At 37.3% G+C, this 13,667-nt stretch overlaps 2 non-coding genes across 2 annotated transcripts; both read left to right on the top strand.

Moving 5' to 3' along the window:
- Window positions 1-476: 476 nt before the first annotated feature.
- LOC148562507 (small nucleolar RNA R71) lies at window positions 477-584 on the top strand. Its single transcript, XR_015887401.1, has one exon. It is a non-coding gene; the product is annotated as a small nucleolar RNA R71 (small nucleolar RNA).
- A 7,844-nt stretch (window positions 585-8,428) lies between these two features.
- On the top strand, window positions 8,429-8,536 carry LOC148562506 (small nucleolar RNA R71). Its single transcript, XR_015887427.1, has one exon. It is a non-coding gene; the product is annotated as a small nucleolar RNA R71 (small nucleolar RNA).
- The last annotated feature ends 5,131 nt before the right edge of the window (window positions 8,537-13,667 follow it).

The following is a 13,667-nucleotide window of genomic DNA, read 5'->3' as shown; positions in this document are numbered from 1 at the left end:
TTAAAGCCTTGTTGAGGCTTTTGATCCTTCCATGAGAAATTTGGATGATTTCTCCATGTTGAGTTATAGGTGTTTCCATAAGGTTCACCTAAGTAATTTACCTCTGCTATTGCAGGGTTTTCAGGATCATAAGCTTCTTCTTCAGAAGATGCCTCTTGAGTACTGTTGGATGCAACTTGCATTCCATGCAGACTCTGAGAGATCATATTGACTTGCTGAGTCAATATTTTATTCTGAGCCAATATGGCATTCAGAGTATCAACTTCAAGAACTCCCTTCTTCATAGGCGTCCCATTACTCACAGGATTCCTTTCAGAAGTGTACATGAACTGGTTATTAGCAACCATGTCAATGAGTTCTTGAGCTTCTGCAGGCGTTTTCTTTAGGTGAATGGATCCACCTACAGAAGTATCCAGTGACATCTTTGATAGCTCAGATAAACCATCATAGAATATATCCAGGATGGTCCATTCTGAAAGCATGTCAGAAGGACACTTTTTGGTCAACTGTTTGTATCTTTCCCAAGCTTCATAGAGGGATTCACCTTCTTTCTGTCTGAAGGTTTGAACATCAGCTCTAAGCTTGCTCAACTTTTGAGGAGGAAAGTACTTGGCTAAGAAAGCCGTGACCAGCTTATCCCAAGAGTTCAGGCTGTCTTTGGGTTGAGAATCCAACCATAATCTAGCTCTGTCTCTTACAGCAAAAGGGAAAAGCATGAGCCTGTAGACTTCAGGATCTACTCCATTAGTCTTAACAGTATCACATATCTGCAAGAATTCAGTTAAGAACTGAAAAGGATCTTCAGATGGAAGTCCATGAAACTTGCAGTTCTGCTGCATCAGAGAAACTAATTTAGGTTTCAGCTCAATGTTGTTTGCTCCAATGGCAGGAATGGAGATGCTTCTTCCATGTAAATTGGAATTAGGTGCAGTAAAGTCACCAAGCATTCTCCTTGCATTGTTGTTGGGTTCGGCTGCCATCTCCTTTACTTGTTCGAAATTTTCAATCAAGTTGTCTCTGGATTGTTGTAATTTAGCTTCTCTTAATTTTCTCTTTAGAGTCCTTTCAGGTTCTGGATCAGCTTCAACAAGAATTCCTTTTTCTCTGTCCCTGCTCATAAGAAAGAGGAGAGAAAAAGAAAAGAAGAGGAATCATCTATGTCACAGTAAAGATGATCCTTATTGTTAGTAGAAGAAAAGAAGAAGAAATTCGAACACAGATAGAGGAGGGGGTTCGAATTTGGTGATGATGTGAGGAAGAGATGTTAGTAGATGAATAAATAAATAAAATAAGATGAGAGAGAAGGAGGGAATTTTCGAAAATTAATTTTGAAAAGGAGTTAGTGATTTTTGAAAATTGGTTTTTGAAAATTATTAGTATTTTTTTTCGAAAATTAAGATTTAAAAATTAAAAATTAAAATAATTAATAAATCAAAAAGAAATTTTGAAAAAGGGGGAAGATATTTTCGAAAATGAGAGAGAGAGTTAGTTAGGTAGTTTTGAAAAAGTTAAGAAACAAACAAAAAGTTAGTTAGTCAGTTGAAACAAATTTTGAAAACCAATTTTGAAAAGATAAGAAGTTAGGAAGTTAGAAAAGATATTTTGAAAAGATATTTTTGAAAAAGATAAGATAAGAAGATATTTTTGAAAAGATATGATAGGAATTAGTTTTTGAAAAAGATTTGATTTTTAAAATCTCAATTAATGACTTGATTCACAAGAAATCACAAGATATGATTCTAGAACTTAAAGTTTGAATCTTTCTTAACAAGCAAGTAACAAACTTGAAATTTTTGAATTAAAACATTAATTGTTATTGTTATTTTCAAAAATTATGATATAAAATAAGAAAAAGATTTTTGAAAATTATTTTTGGAATTTTCGAAAATAACTAAGAATTTTGAAAAAGATTTGATTTTTGAAAAAGATTTTGAAAAAGATAAGATTTTCAAATTGAAAATTTGATTTGACTCATGAGAAACAATTTGATTCTAAAAATTTTTGAAAAAGTCAACTCAAATTTTCGAATTTGATGAGAGAAAAGAGGAAGATATTTTTTTTTTGAATTTTTATGAAAAACATGAAAATTATGCAATGCATGAAATTTTTAGATCAAAACAATGAATGCATGCAAGAATGCTATGAATGTCAAGATGAACACCAAGAACACTATGAATGTCAAGATGAACATCATAGACACAATTTTGAAAAATTTTTAATGCAAAGAAAACATGCAAGACACCAAACTTAGAATTCTTTAATGCTTACGCACTAAGAATTCAAGAATGCATATGATAAACATGAAAAGACACACAACAAAAAATCATCAAGATCAAACAAGAAGACTTACCAAGAACAACTTGAAGATCATGAAGAACACTATGAATGCATGATATTTTCGAAAAAATGCAAGATGCATATGCAATTGACACCAAACTTATAACATGACTCAAGACTCAAACAAGAAACACAAAAATATTTTTGATTTTTTTTATTTTCTATTTTTTTTTGGATTTTTCGAAAATTAATAGAAGAAGGAAAATAAGGATTCCAAAATTTTTAATATGAATTCCAGGAATCTTGCATTCTTTGTCTAAAGCTTCAGTCCAGGAATTAGACATGGCTCACTAGCCAGCCAAGCTTTCAAAGAAAGCTCCAGTCCAAAACACTAGACATGGCCAATGGCCAGCCAAGCTTCAGCATTTAACACCAGAGTATATTGCTCTTGATAACAAATTGCTGCTCATCATTTATCAAGTATGTAACTTACCTCTGATGGTTTGGAAGCCTCAGTCCAAAAGAATTTAGACATGGCTTTACAGCCAGCCAGGCTTCGCATACTTCATGAAACACTAGAATTCATTCTTAAAAATCTTGAATAAAATTTTTGAAAACATTTTTATTTTTTTCAAAAACAGATGAGAGATTTTTGAAAATATTTTTGAAAGATTTTTGAAAACAAAACGAAAAGAAAATTACCTAATCTGAGCAACAAGATGAGCCGTCAGTTGTCCAAACTCAAACAATCCCCGGCAACGGCGCCAAAAACTTGGTGCTGTTGCCGGATCAAACTTGGCACTGATGTTACCGGACCAAAAGCTTGCCGAAAACTCAAACAATCCCCGGCAACGGCGCCAAAAACTTGGTGCACGAAATTGTGATGTCCAGGCTCGAACAATACCTGGCACGTGAGCTACTTGGTACGCGTAATCATGATTACACATTCATAAATTGGTCACAACTTCGATACAACTAACCAGCAAGTGCACTGGGTCATCCAAGTAATACCTTACGTGAGTAAGGGTCGAATCCCACGGAGATTGTTGGTATGAAGCAAGCTATGGTCACCTTGTAAATCTCAGTCAGGCAGATATAAAGTGATAATGGTGTTTTCGAATATTATATAATAAAATAGGGATAGGGATACTTATGTAAATCATTGGTAGGAATTTCAGATAAGCGAATGGAGATGCTTTTCGTTCCTCTGAACCTCTGCTTTCCTGCTATCTTCACCCAGTCAGTCTTACTCCTTTCCATGGCTGGCTTTATGTGATACATCACCACTGTCAATGGCTACTTTCGGTCATCTCACGGGAAAATGATCCAATGCCCTGTCACGGCACGGCTAATCGTCTGGAAGCATCACCCTTGCCAATGGCTTCATCTTATCCTCTCAGTGAATAATATGCTCACGCACCCTGTCACGGCATGGCTATTCATCTGTCGGTTCTCGATCATGCTGGAATAGGATTTACTATCCTTTTGCGTCTGTCACTAACGCCCTGCAATCGCGAGTTAGGAGCTCGTCACAGTCATTCAATCATTGAATCCTACTCGGAATACCACAGACAGGGTTTAGACTTTCCGGATTCTCTTGAATGCCGCCATCATTCTAGCTTACGCCACGAAGATTCTGGTTAGGAGATCCAAGAGATATTCATTCTGGCTTAATTCATGTAGAACAGAAGTGTTTGTCAGGCACGCGTTCATAAGGGAGAAGGATGATGAGCGTCACACATAATCATCACCTTTATCACGTTCTTGGGTGCGAATGGATATCTTAGAAGAGAAATAAGAAGAATTGAATAGAAAACAGTAGTACTTTGCATTAATCTTTGAGGAACAGCAGAGCTCCACACCTTACTATATGGAGTGTAGAAACTCTACCGTTGAAAATACATAAGTGAGAGGTCCAGGCATGGCCGAGATGGCCAGCCCCCTAAAACGTGATCAAAGGATCATAAGGTAATCCAAAGATGCCTAATACAATAGTAAAAGGTCCTATTTATAATAAACTAGCTACTAGGGTTTACATGAGTAAGTAATTGATGCATAAATCCACTTCCTGGGCCCACTTGGTGTGTGTTTGGGCTGAGCCTGAGTGTTGCACGTGTAGAGGTCCTTCTTGGAGTTGAACGCCAGTTTTTGTGCCAGTTTGGGCGTTCAACTCTGGTTTTGGCTCCTTTTCTGGCGCTGGACGCCAGGTTTGGGTAGAAGGCTGGCGTTGAACGCCAGTTTACATCGTCTTTTTTTGGCCAAAGTATGGACTATTATATATTGCTGGAAAGCTCTGGATGTCTACTTTCCAACGCAATTAGAAGCGCGCCATTTCGAGTTCTGTAGCTCCAGAAAATCCACTTTGAGTGCAGGGAGGTCAGAATCCAACAGCATCAGCAGTCCTTCTTCAACCTCTGAATCTGATTTTTGCTCAAGTCCCTCAATTTCAGCCAGAAAATACTTGAAATCACAGAAAAACACACAAACTCATAGTAAAGTCCAGAAATGTGAATTTAACATAAAATTTAATAAAAACATCCCTAAAAGTAACTAGATCTTACTAAAAACATACTAAAAACAATGTCAAAAAGCGTATAAATTATCCGCTCATCAGGAGGAAAGTGCATCCCCTGAGGCATCTCAGGGATTTCATGGTGAGGAATCTCCTCATGCTCATGTTGAGGTCCATGATCTCTTATTTGCTCCATCCTTTTCTTAGTGATGGGCTTATCCTCTTCAATGAGGATATCTCCCTCTATGTCAATTCCAGCCGAATTACAGAGGTGGCATATGAGGTGAGGAAAGACCAACCTTGCCCAAGTGGAGGACTTGTCAGCCACCTTGTAGAGTTCTTGAGGTATAATCTCATGAACTTCCACCTTTTCTCCAATCATGACACTATGGATCATGATGGCCCGGTCTATAGTAACTTCAGACTGGTTGCTAGTAGGAATGATTGTGCGTTGAATGAACTCTAACCATCCCCTAGCCACTGGTTTGAGGTCATGCCTTCTTAGTTGAACCGGCTTGCCTCTTGAGTCAATTTTCCATTGAGCTCCTTCCTCACATATGTCTATGAGGACTTGGTCCAACCTTTGATCAAAGTTGACCCTTCTTGTGTAGGGGCATGCGTTTTCTTCCATCATTGGCAAGTTGAACGCCAGCCTTACATTTTCCGGACTGAAATCTAACTATTTTTCCCGAACCATAGTAAGCCAATGCTTTGGATTTGGATTCACACTTTGATCATGGTTCCTTGTGATCCATGCATTTGCATAGAACTCTTGAACCATTAGGATCCCGACTTGTTGAATGGGTTGGTGAGAACTTCCCAACCTCTTCTTTGAATCTCAAGTCGGATCTCCGGATAATCATTCCTTTTGAGCTTGAAAAGAACCTCAGGTATCACTTTTTTCTTGGCCACAACTTCATAGAAGTGGTCTTGATGGACCTTTGAGATGAATCTCTCCATCTCCCATGACTCAGAGGTGGAAGCAATTGCCTTCCCTTTCCTTTTTCTAGAGGTTTCTCTGGCCTTAGGTGCCATAAATGGTTATGGAAAAACAAAAAGCAATGCTTTTACCACATCAAACTTAAAATGTTTGCTCGTCCCCGAGCAAAAGAAGAAAGAAAGAAGTAGAAGAAGAAAAATAGAGGAGAGGGGGAGAGAAATGGTGTCGGCCAAGGGGAAGAAGAGAAGGTTTTGTTGTGTGAAAATGAAGAGGGAATGAGGGTTTTATATAGGAGTGGGGAGGGGTTTAGGGTTCGGCCATTTAGGGTTGGGTTTAGGACGGAAATTATTTTGAATTTAAAGGTAGGTGGAGTTTTTGGGGAAGAGAGGATGGATGTGATTGGTGAAGAGGTGATGGGAAAGAGTGATTGAGTTGATTGGTGAGGGGTATTTGGGGAAGAGAGTTATAGAAAGGTGTGAAGAGGAGAGAAGAAGTAGGTGGGGATCCTGTGGGGTCCACAGATCCTAAGGGAATCCTGTGGGTCCACAGATCCTGAGGTGTTTGAGGATTTCTCATCCCTGCACCTTTTAGACGTGTAAAACGCCCTATATATGCAATCCTGGCATTAAACGGCAGTCTATAGCATGTTTCTGGCGTTGAACGCCAGTATGCTGCATGTTTCTGGCGTTAAACGCCAGTCTGATGCTTGTTTCTGGCGTTTAACACCAGCTTTCCTCTGGGTGCAATCCTGACATTTAAACGCCAGACTGCTACTTGTTTCTGGCATTTAACGCCAGTTTCATGCTCTGTTCTGGCGTTAAACGCCAGCCAGATGCTCCTTACTGGCGTTTAAACGCCAGTAAGCCCTTCCTCCAGGGTGTGTTGTTTTCAATGCTGTTTTTCATTCTATTTTTGATTTTTCAGTAGTTTTTGTGACTCCACATGATCATCAACGTAATAAAACATGAAATAACAAAGAGAAAATAAAATAGATATGATTAAATAACATTGGGTTGCCTCCCAACAAGCGCTTCTTTAATGTCAATAGCTTGACAGTGAGCTCCCATGGAGCCTCACAGATAATCAGAGCAAGGTTGGAACCTCCCAACACCAAACTTAGAGTTTGACTGTGGGGGCTTTGATTGACTCTGTAGTGAGAGAAGCTTTTCATGCTTCCTCTCCATGGTTACAGAAGGAGATCCTTGAGTTTTAAACACAAGGTAGTCCTCATTCAGTTGAAGGACCAACTCTCCTCTGTCCACATCAATCACAGCTCTTGCTGTGGCTAGGAAGGGTCTTCCAAGGATGATGGATTCATCCTCATCCTTCCCAGTGTCTAGGATTATGAACTCAGCAGGGATGAAAAGGCCTTCAACCTTTACTAACACGTTCTCTACTAGTCCATAAGCCTGTTTTCTTGAGTTGTCTGCCATCTCTAATGAGATTCTGGCAGCTTGCACCTCAAAGATTTCCAGTTTCTCCATTACAGAGAGGGGCATGAGGTTTATCCCTAACCCAAGGTCACATAGAGCCTTCTCAAAGGTCATGGTGCCTATGGTACAAGGTATTAAGAACTTTCCAGGATCCTGTTTCTTCTGAGGCAATCTCAGTTGATCCAGATCACTCAGTTCATTGGTGAGCAAGAGAGGTTCATCTTCCCAAGTCTCATTACCAAATAATTTGGCATTCAGCTTCATGATTGCACCAAGGTACTGGGCAACTTGCTCTTTAGTGACATCTTCATTCTCTTCAGAAGAAGAATACTCATCAGAGCTCATGAATGGCATAAGGAGGTTCAATGGAATCTCTATAGTCTCTAGATGAGTCTCAGATTCCTTTGGTTCCTCAGAGGGAAACTCCTTATTGATCACTGGACGTCCCAGGAGGTCTTCCTTACTGGGATTCACGTCCTCTCCCTCCCTTGTAGGTTCGGCCATGGTGATTAAATCAATGGCCTTGCACTCTCTCTTTGGATTCTCTTCTGTATTGCTTGGGAGACTACTAGGGGGGATTTCAGTGACTCTTTTACTCAGCTGGCCCACTTGTGCCTCCAAATTTCTAATGGAGGACCTTGTTTCATTCATGAAACTTAAAGTGGTCTTAGATAGATCAGAGACTATATTTGCTAAGTTAGATAGATTCTGCTCAAAATTCTCTGTCTGTTGCTGAGTGGATGGTGGAAAAGGCTTGCTATTGTTAAACCTGTTTCTTCCACCATTATTAAAGCCTTGTTGAGGCTTTTGTTAATCCCTCTATGAGAAATTTGGATGATTTCTCCATGAGAGATTATAGGTGTTTTCATAGGGTTCACCCATGTAATTCACCTCTGCTATTGCAGGGTTCTCAGGATCATAAGCTTCTTCTTCAGAAGATGCCTCTTTAGTACTGTTGGATGATTCCTTCAATCCATTCAGACTCTGAAAGATCATATTGACTTGCTGAGTCAATATTTTATTCTGAGCCAATATGGCATTTAGAGTATCAATTTCAAGAACTCCTTTCCTCATAGGCGTCCCATTATTCACAGGATTCCTTTCAGAAGTGTACATGAACTGGTTATTTGCAACCATGTCAATGAGTTCTTGAGCTTCTGCAGGCGTTTTCTTTAGGTGAATGGATCCACCTGCAGAATGGTCCAGTGACATCTTTGATAGCTCAAACAGACCATCATAGAATATATCCAGAATGGTCCATTCTGAAAGCATGTCAGAAGGACACTTTTTGGTCAGTTGCTTATATCTCTCCCAAGCTTCATAGAGGGATTCACCTTCTTTCTGTCTGAAGGTTTGAACATCTACTCTAAGCTTACTAAGCTTTTGAGGAGGAAAGAACTTGGCTAAGAAAGCCGTGACCAGCTTATCCCAAGAGTTCAGACTATCTTTAGGTTGAAAGTCCAACCATACTCTAGCTCTGTCTCTTACAGCAAACGGGAAAAGCATAAGCCTGTAGACCTCAGGATCAACCCCATTGGTCTTAACAGTATCATAGATCTGCAAGAATTCAGTCAAGAACTGAAAAGGATCTTCAGATGGAAGTCCATAAAACTTGCAGTTCTATTGCATCAAAGAAACTAATTGAGGTTTAAGCTCAAAATTGATTGCTCCAATGGTAGGGATTGAGATGCTTCTTCCATGTAAATTGGAATTTGATGCAGTAAAGTCACCAAGTACCTTCCTTGCATTGTTATTATTTTCGGCCATATCTTCTTCTTTTTCGAAAATTTCTGTCAGATTTTCTCCAGAGAGTTGTGCTTTAGCTTCACTTAGCTTCCTCTTCAGAGTCCTTTCAGGTTCAGGATCAGCTTCAACAAGAATGTTCTTATCCTTGTTCCTGCTCATATGAAAAAGAAGAAAACAGAAAAGAAAATATGGAATCCTCTATGTCACAGTATAAAGATTCCTTTATGTGAGTAGAAGAAAGTAAGAATAGAAGAAGGAAAAGATGAGAATCCAAACACAGGGGTGATGATAGAAGTGTTAATGGATGAATAAATAAATAGAAGGAGATTAGAGATGAGAGAAGAATTCGAAAATTTAACAAAATAAAATAAAAATATTTTAAATTTAAATTTAAAATTCGAAAATTAAAATTGAAATTAAATTAAATTAAAACAATTAGTTAATTAAAATGAAATTTTGAAAAAGAGGGAAGGGATTTTCGAAAATTAAAGGTAGAGAGTTAGTTGGGCAGTTTTGAAGAAGATATGATTGAAACAAAAAGATATGATTGAGTAAAAGAGATTTGAAATTTGTTTTTGAAAAAGATATGATTGAAATTGAAAAAGATATGATTGAAACAAAAAGATAAGATTGATTGAAAAAGATTTGAAAGTCAATTTTAAAAAGATAAGAGGTTAGGGGAGAAGTTAGAAAGAATTTTGAAATTGATTTTGAAAAAGATATGATTGAAATTGAAAAAGATTTAATTTTGAAAACTAAAGTTGATTACTTGACTAACAAGAATCAAAAAGATATGATTTTAAAATTTAAAGATTGAACCTTTCTTAATAGGCAAGTAACAACTTAATATTTTTGAATCAATCATATTAAATGCTAATAAGATTTTCGAAAATTATGAAAAAGATTTTTGAAAATTAATTTTAAAAATTTCGAAAATTATAAAAGAAAAATGAGAAAGATTTGATTTTTGAAAAAGATTTAAAAAAGATAGAATTTTTAAATTGAAAATTTGATTTGACTCATAAGAAACAACTAGATTTTAAAATTTTTTTAAAAAGTCAACTCAAATTTTCGAATTTGATGAGAAGAAAAAAGGAAAGATATTTTTTTGATTTTTGAATTTTTAATGATAAAAGAGAAAAACACAAATTTGACACAAAGCATAGAAATTATGAATCAAAACAACTAATGCATGCAAGAACACTATGAATGTTAAGATGAATACCAAGAACACTTTGAATGTCACGATGAACACCAAGAACTTATTTTTGAAAATTTTTAAGAAAAGAAAAACATACAAGACACCAAACTTAAAATTTTTTTATTCTTTAGACATTAATGTTTCAAGAATGCATATGAAAAAACAAGAAAAGACACAAAACAAGAAAATATGAAGATCAAACAAGAAGACTGGCCAAGAACAACTTGAAGTTCATGAAGAATGCAATGCATGAAATTTTCAAAAATAATTTTTAGAAAATTAAAAAAGATGCAATTGACACCAAACTTAAAACTTGACTCTAGACTCAAACAAGAAACATAAAAAATATTTTTGATTTTATGATTTTGTAAATTTTTTTTTCGAAAATTAATTGGGGAAAACAAAAAAAAAAGAAAAATTTTTGATTTTTTTTGAAAATAAGAATAATAAAAACAAAAAGGTTAAAATTAAAATAAAGTTACCTAATCTGAGCAACAAGATGAACCGTCAGTTGTTCAAACTCGAACAATCCCTGGCAACGGCGCCAAAAACTTGGTGTGTGGTGCACGAAATTGTGATCTCAGGCAACGGCGCCAGAAACTCTGTACGCACGTCTTAATAAATCGTTTTTCATTCACAACTTCGATACAACTAACCAGCAAGTGCACTGGGTCGTCTAAGTAATAAACCTTACGTGAGTAAGGGTCGATCCCACGGAGATTGTCGGTATGAAGCAAGCTATGGTCACCTTGTAGATCTCAGTCAGGCGGATATAAAATAGTTATGAAGTTTTCGAAAATAAATAATAAAATAAGGATAGAAATACTTATGTAAATCATTGGTGAGAATTTCAGATAAGTGTATAGAGATGCTTTCGTTCCTCTGAACCTCTGCTTTCCTGCTGTCTTCATCCAATCAGTCTTACTCCTTTCCATGGCTGACTTTATGTAAGGGCATCACCGTTGTCAATGGCTACATCCCATCCTCTTGTGAAAATGGTCCAAATGCTCTGTCACAGCACGGCTAATCATCTGAGGTTCTCGATCATACTGGAATAGGATTCACCCTCCTTTTGCGTCTGTCACTACGCCCAGCACTCGCGAGTTTGAAGCTCGTCACAGTCATTCAATCCCTGAATCCTACTCGGAATACCACAGACAAGGTTTAGACTTTCCGGATTCTCATGAATGCCGCCATCAATCTAGCTTACACCATGAAGATTCTGATTAAGAGATCTAAGAGATACTCATTCAATCTAAGGTAGAACGGAAGTGGTTGTCAGGCACGCGTTCATAGGGAATAATGATGATTGTCACGTTCATCACATTCAGGTTGAAGTGCGAATGAATATCTTAGAAGCGGAATAAGTTGAATTGAATAGAAAAACAGTAGTACTTTGCATTAATCTTTGAGGAACAGCAGAACTCCACACCTTAATCTATGGAGTGTAGAAACTCTACCGTTGAAAATACATAAGTGAAAGGTCCAGGCATGGCCGAATGGCCAGCCCCCATAACGTGATCAATATGATCCGAAGATGATCCAAAGATATCAAAGATGTCTAATACAATAGTAAAAAGTCCTATTTATAATAAACTAGTTACTAGGGTTTACAGAAGTAAGTAATTGATGCATAAATCCACTTCCGGGGCCCACTTGGTGTGTGCTTGGGCTGAGCTTGAATGTTACACGTGCAGAGGCTCTTTCTGGAGTTGAACGCCAGGTTGTAATGTATTTCTGGCGTTCAACTCTGGCTTGTGACTTGTTTCTGGCGTTTAACTCCAGACAGCAGCGTAGAACTGGCGTTCAACGCCCTTTTACGTCATCTAAACTCGGCCAAAATATAGACTATTATATATTGCTGGAAAGCCCTGGATGTCTACTTTCCAACAAAATTGGAAGCGCGCCATTTTGAGTTCTGTAGCTCCAGAAAATCCACTTTGAGTGCAGGGAGGTCAGAATCCAACAGCATCAGCAGTCCTTCTTCTACCTCTGAATTTGATTCTTGCTCAAGTCCCTCAATTTCAGTCAGAAAATACCTGAAATCACAGAAAAACACACAAACTCATGTAAAGTCCAGAAATGTGAATTTAACATAAAAACTAATGAAAACATCCCTAAAATTAACTAGATTCTACTAAAAACATACTAAAAACAATGCCAAAAAGCGTATAAATTATCCGCTCATCACAACACCAAACTTAAATTGTTGCTTTTCCCCAAGAAACTAAAAATCAAATAGGATAAAAAGAAGAGAATATACTATAAATTCCAAACTATTAATGAAACATAGCTCCAATCAGATGAGCGGGACCTGTAGCTTTTTGCCTCTTGAATAGTTTTGGCATCTCACTTTATCCATTGAAATTTAGAATGATTGGCTTCTATAGGAACTCAGAGTTCAGATGGTGTTATTGATTCTCCTAGTTCAGTATGATGATTCTTGAACACAGCTACTTTATGAGTCTTGGCCGTGGCCCTAAGCACTTTATTTTCCAGTATTACCACCGGATACATAAATGCCACAGACACAAAATTGGGTGAACCTTTTCAGATTGTGACTCAGCTTTGCTAAAGTCCCTAATTAGAGGTGTCCAGGGTTCTTAAGCACACTCTTTATTTTTTGCTTTGGACCTTGACTTTAACCACTCAGTCTCAAGTTTTCACTTGGCACCTTCACGCCACAAGCACATGGTTAGGGACAGCTTGGTTTAGCCGCTTAGACCAGGATGTTATTCCTTTAGGCCCTCCTATCCACTGATACTCAAAGCCTTGGGATCCTTTTTATTTGCCCTTGCCTTTTGGTTTTAAGGGTTATTGGCTTTTTGCTCTTGCCTCTTGGTTTTAAGAGCTTTTGGCTTTTTCTGCTTGCTTTTTCTTTTTCTTTCTATTTTTTTTTGCCTATTTTTTTTTCTGCAAGCTTTGTTCTTTGCTGCTTTTTCTTGCTTCAAGAATCATTTTCATGATTTTTTAGATTATCAAATAACATGTCTCCTTATCATCATTCTTTCAAGAGCCAACATATTTAACATTCATGAACAACAACTTCAAAAGACATATGCACTGTTCAAGCATACATTCAGAAAACAAGAAGCATTGTCACCACATCAATATAATTAAACTAAGTTCAAGGATAAGTTCGAAACTCATGTACTTCTTGTTCTTTTGAATTAAAACAATTTTCATTTAAGAGAGGTGATGGATTCATAGGACATTCATAACTTTAAGACATAGTTACTAACTACTAATGATCATGTAATAATACACAAACATAGATAAGCACTTAACATAGAAAACGAAAAACAGAGAGTGTAAGAACAAGGAATGAGTCCACCTTAGTGATGGTGGCGTTTCCTTCTTGAGGAACCAATGATGTCCTTGAGCTCTTCTATGTCTCTTCCTTGTCTTTGTTGCTCCTCCCTCATTGCTTTTTGATCTTCTCTAATTTCATGAAGGATGATGGAGTGCTCTTGATGTTCCACCCTTAGTTGTCCCATGTTGGAACTGAATTCTCCTAGGCGGTGTTGATTTGCTCCCAATAGTTTTGTGGAGGGAAAT

Source organism: Arachis ipaensis, chromosome B6 (assembly GCF_059453495.1).
Source record: "Arachis ipaensis isolate K30076 ecotype BB chromosome B6, ASM5945349v1, whole genome shotgun sequence".
Classification (NCBI taxonomy): domain Eukaryota; kingdom Viridiplantae; phylum Streptophyta; class Magnoliopsida; order Fabales; family Fabaceae; genus Arachis; species Arachis ipaensis.
This window is presented reverse-complemented; position numbering and strand designations above follow the sequence as displayed.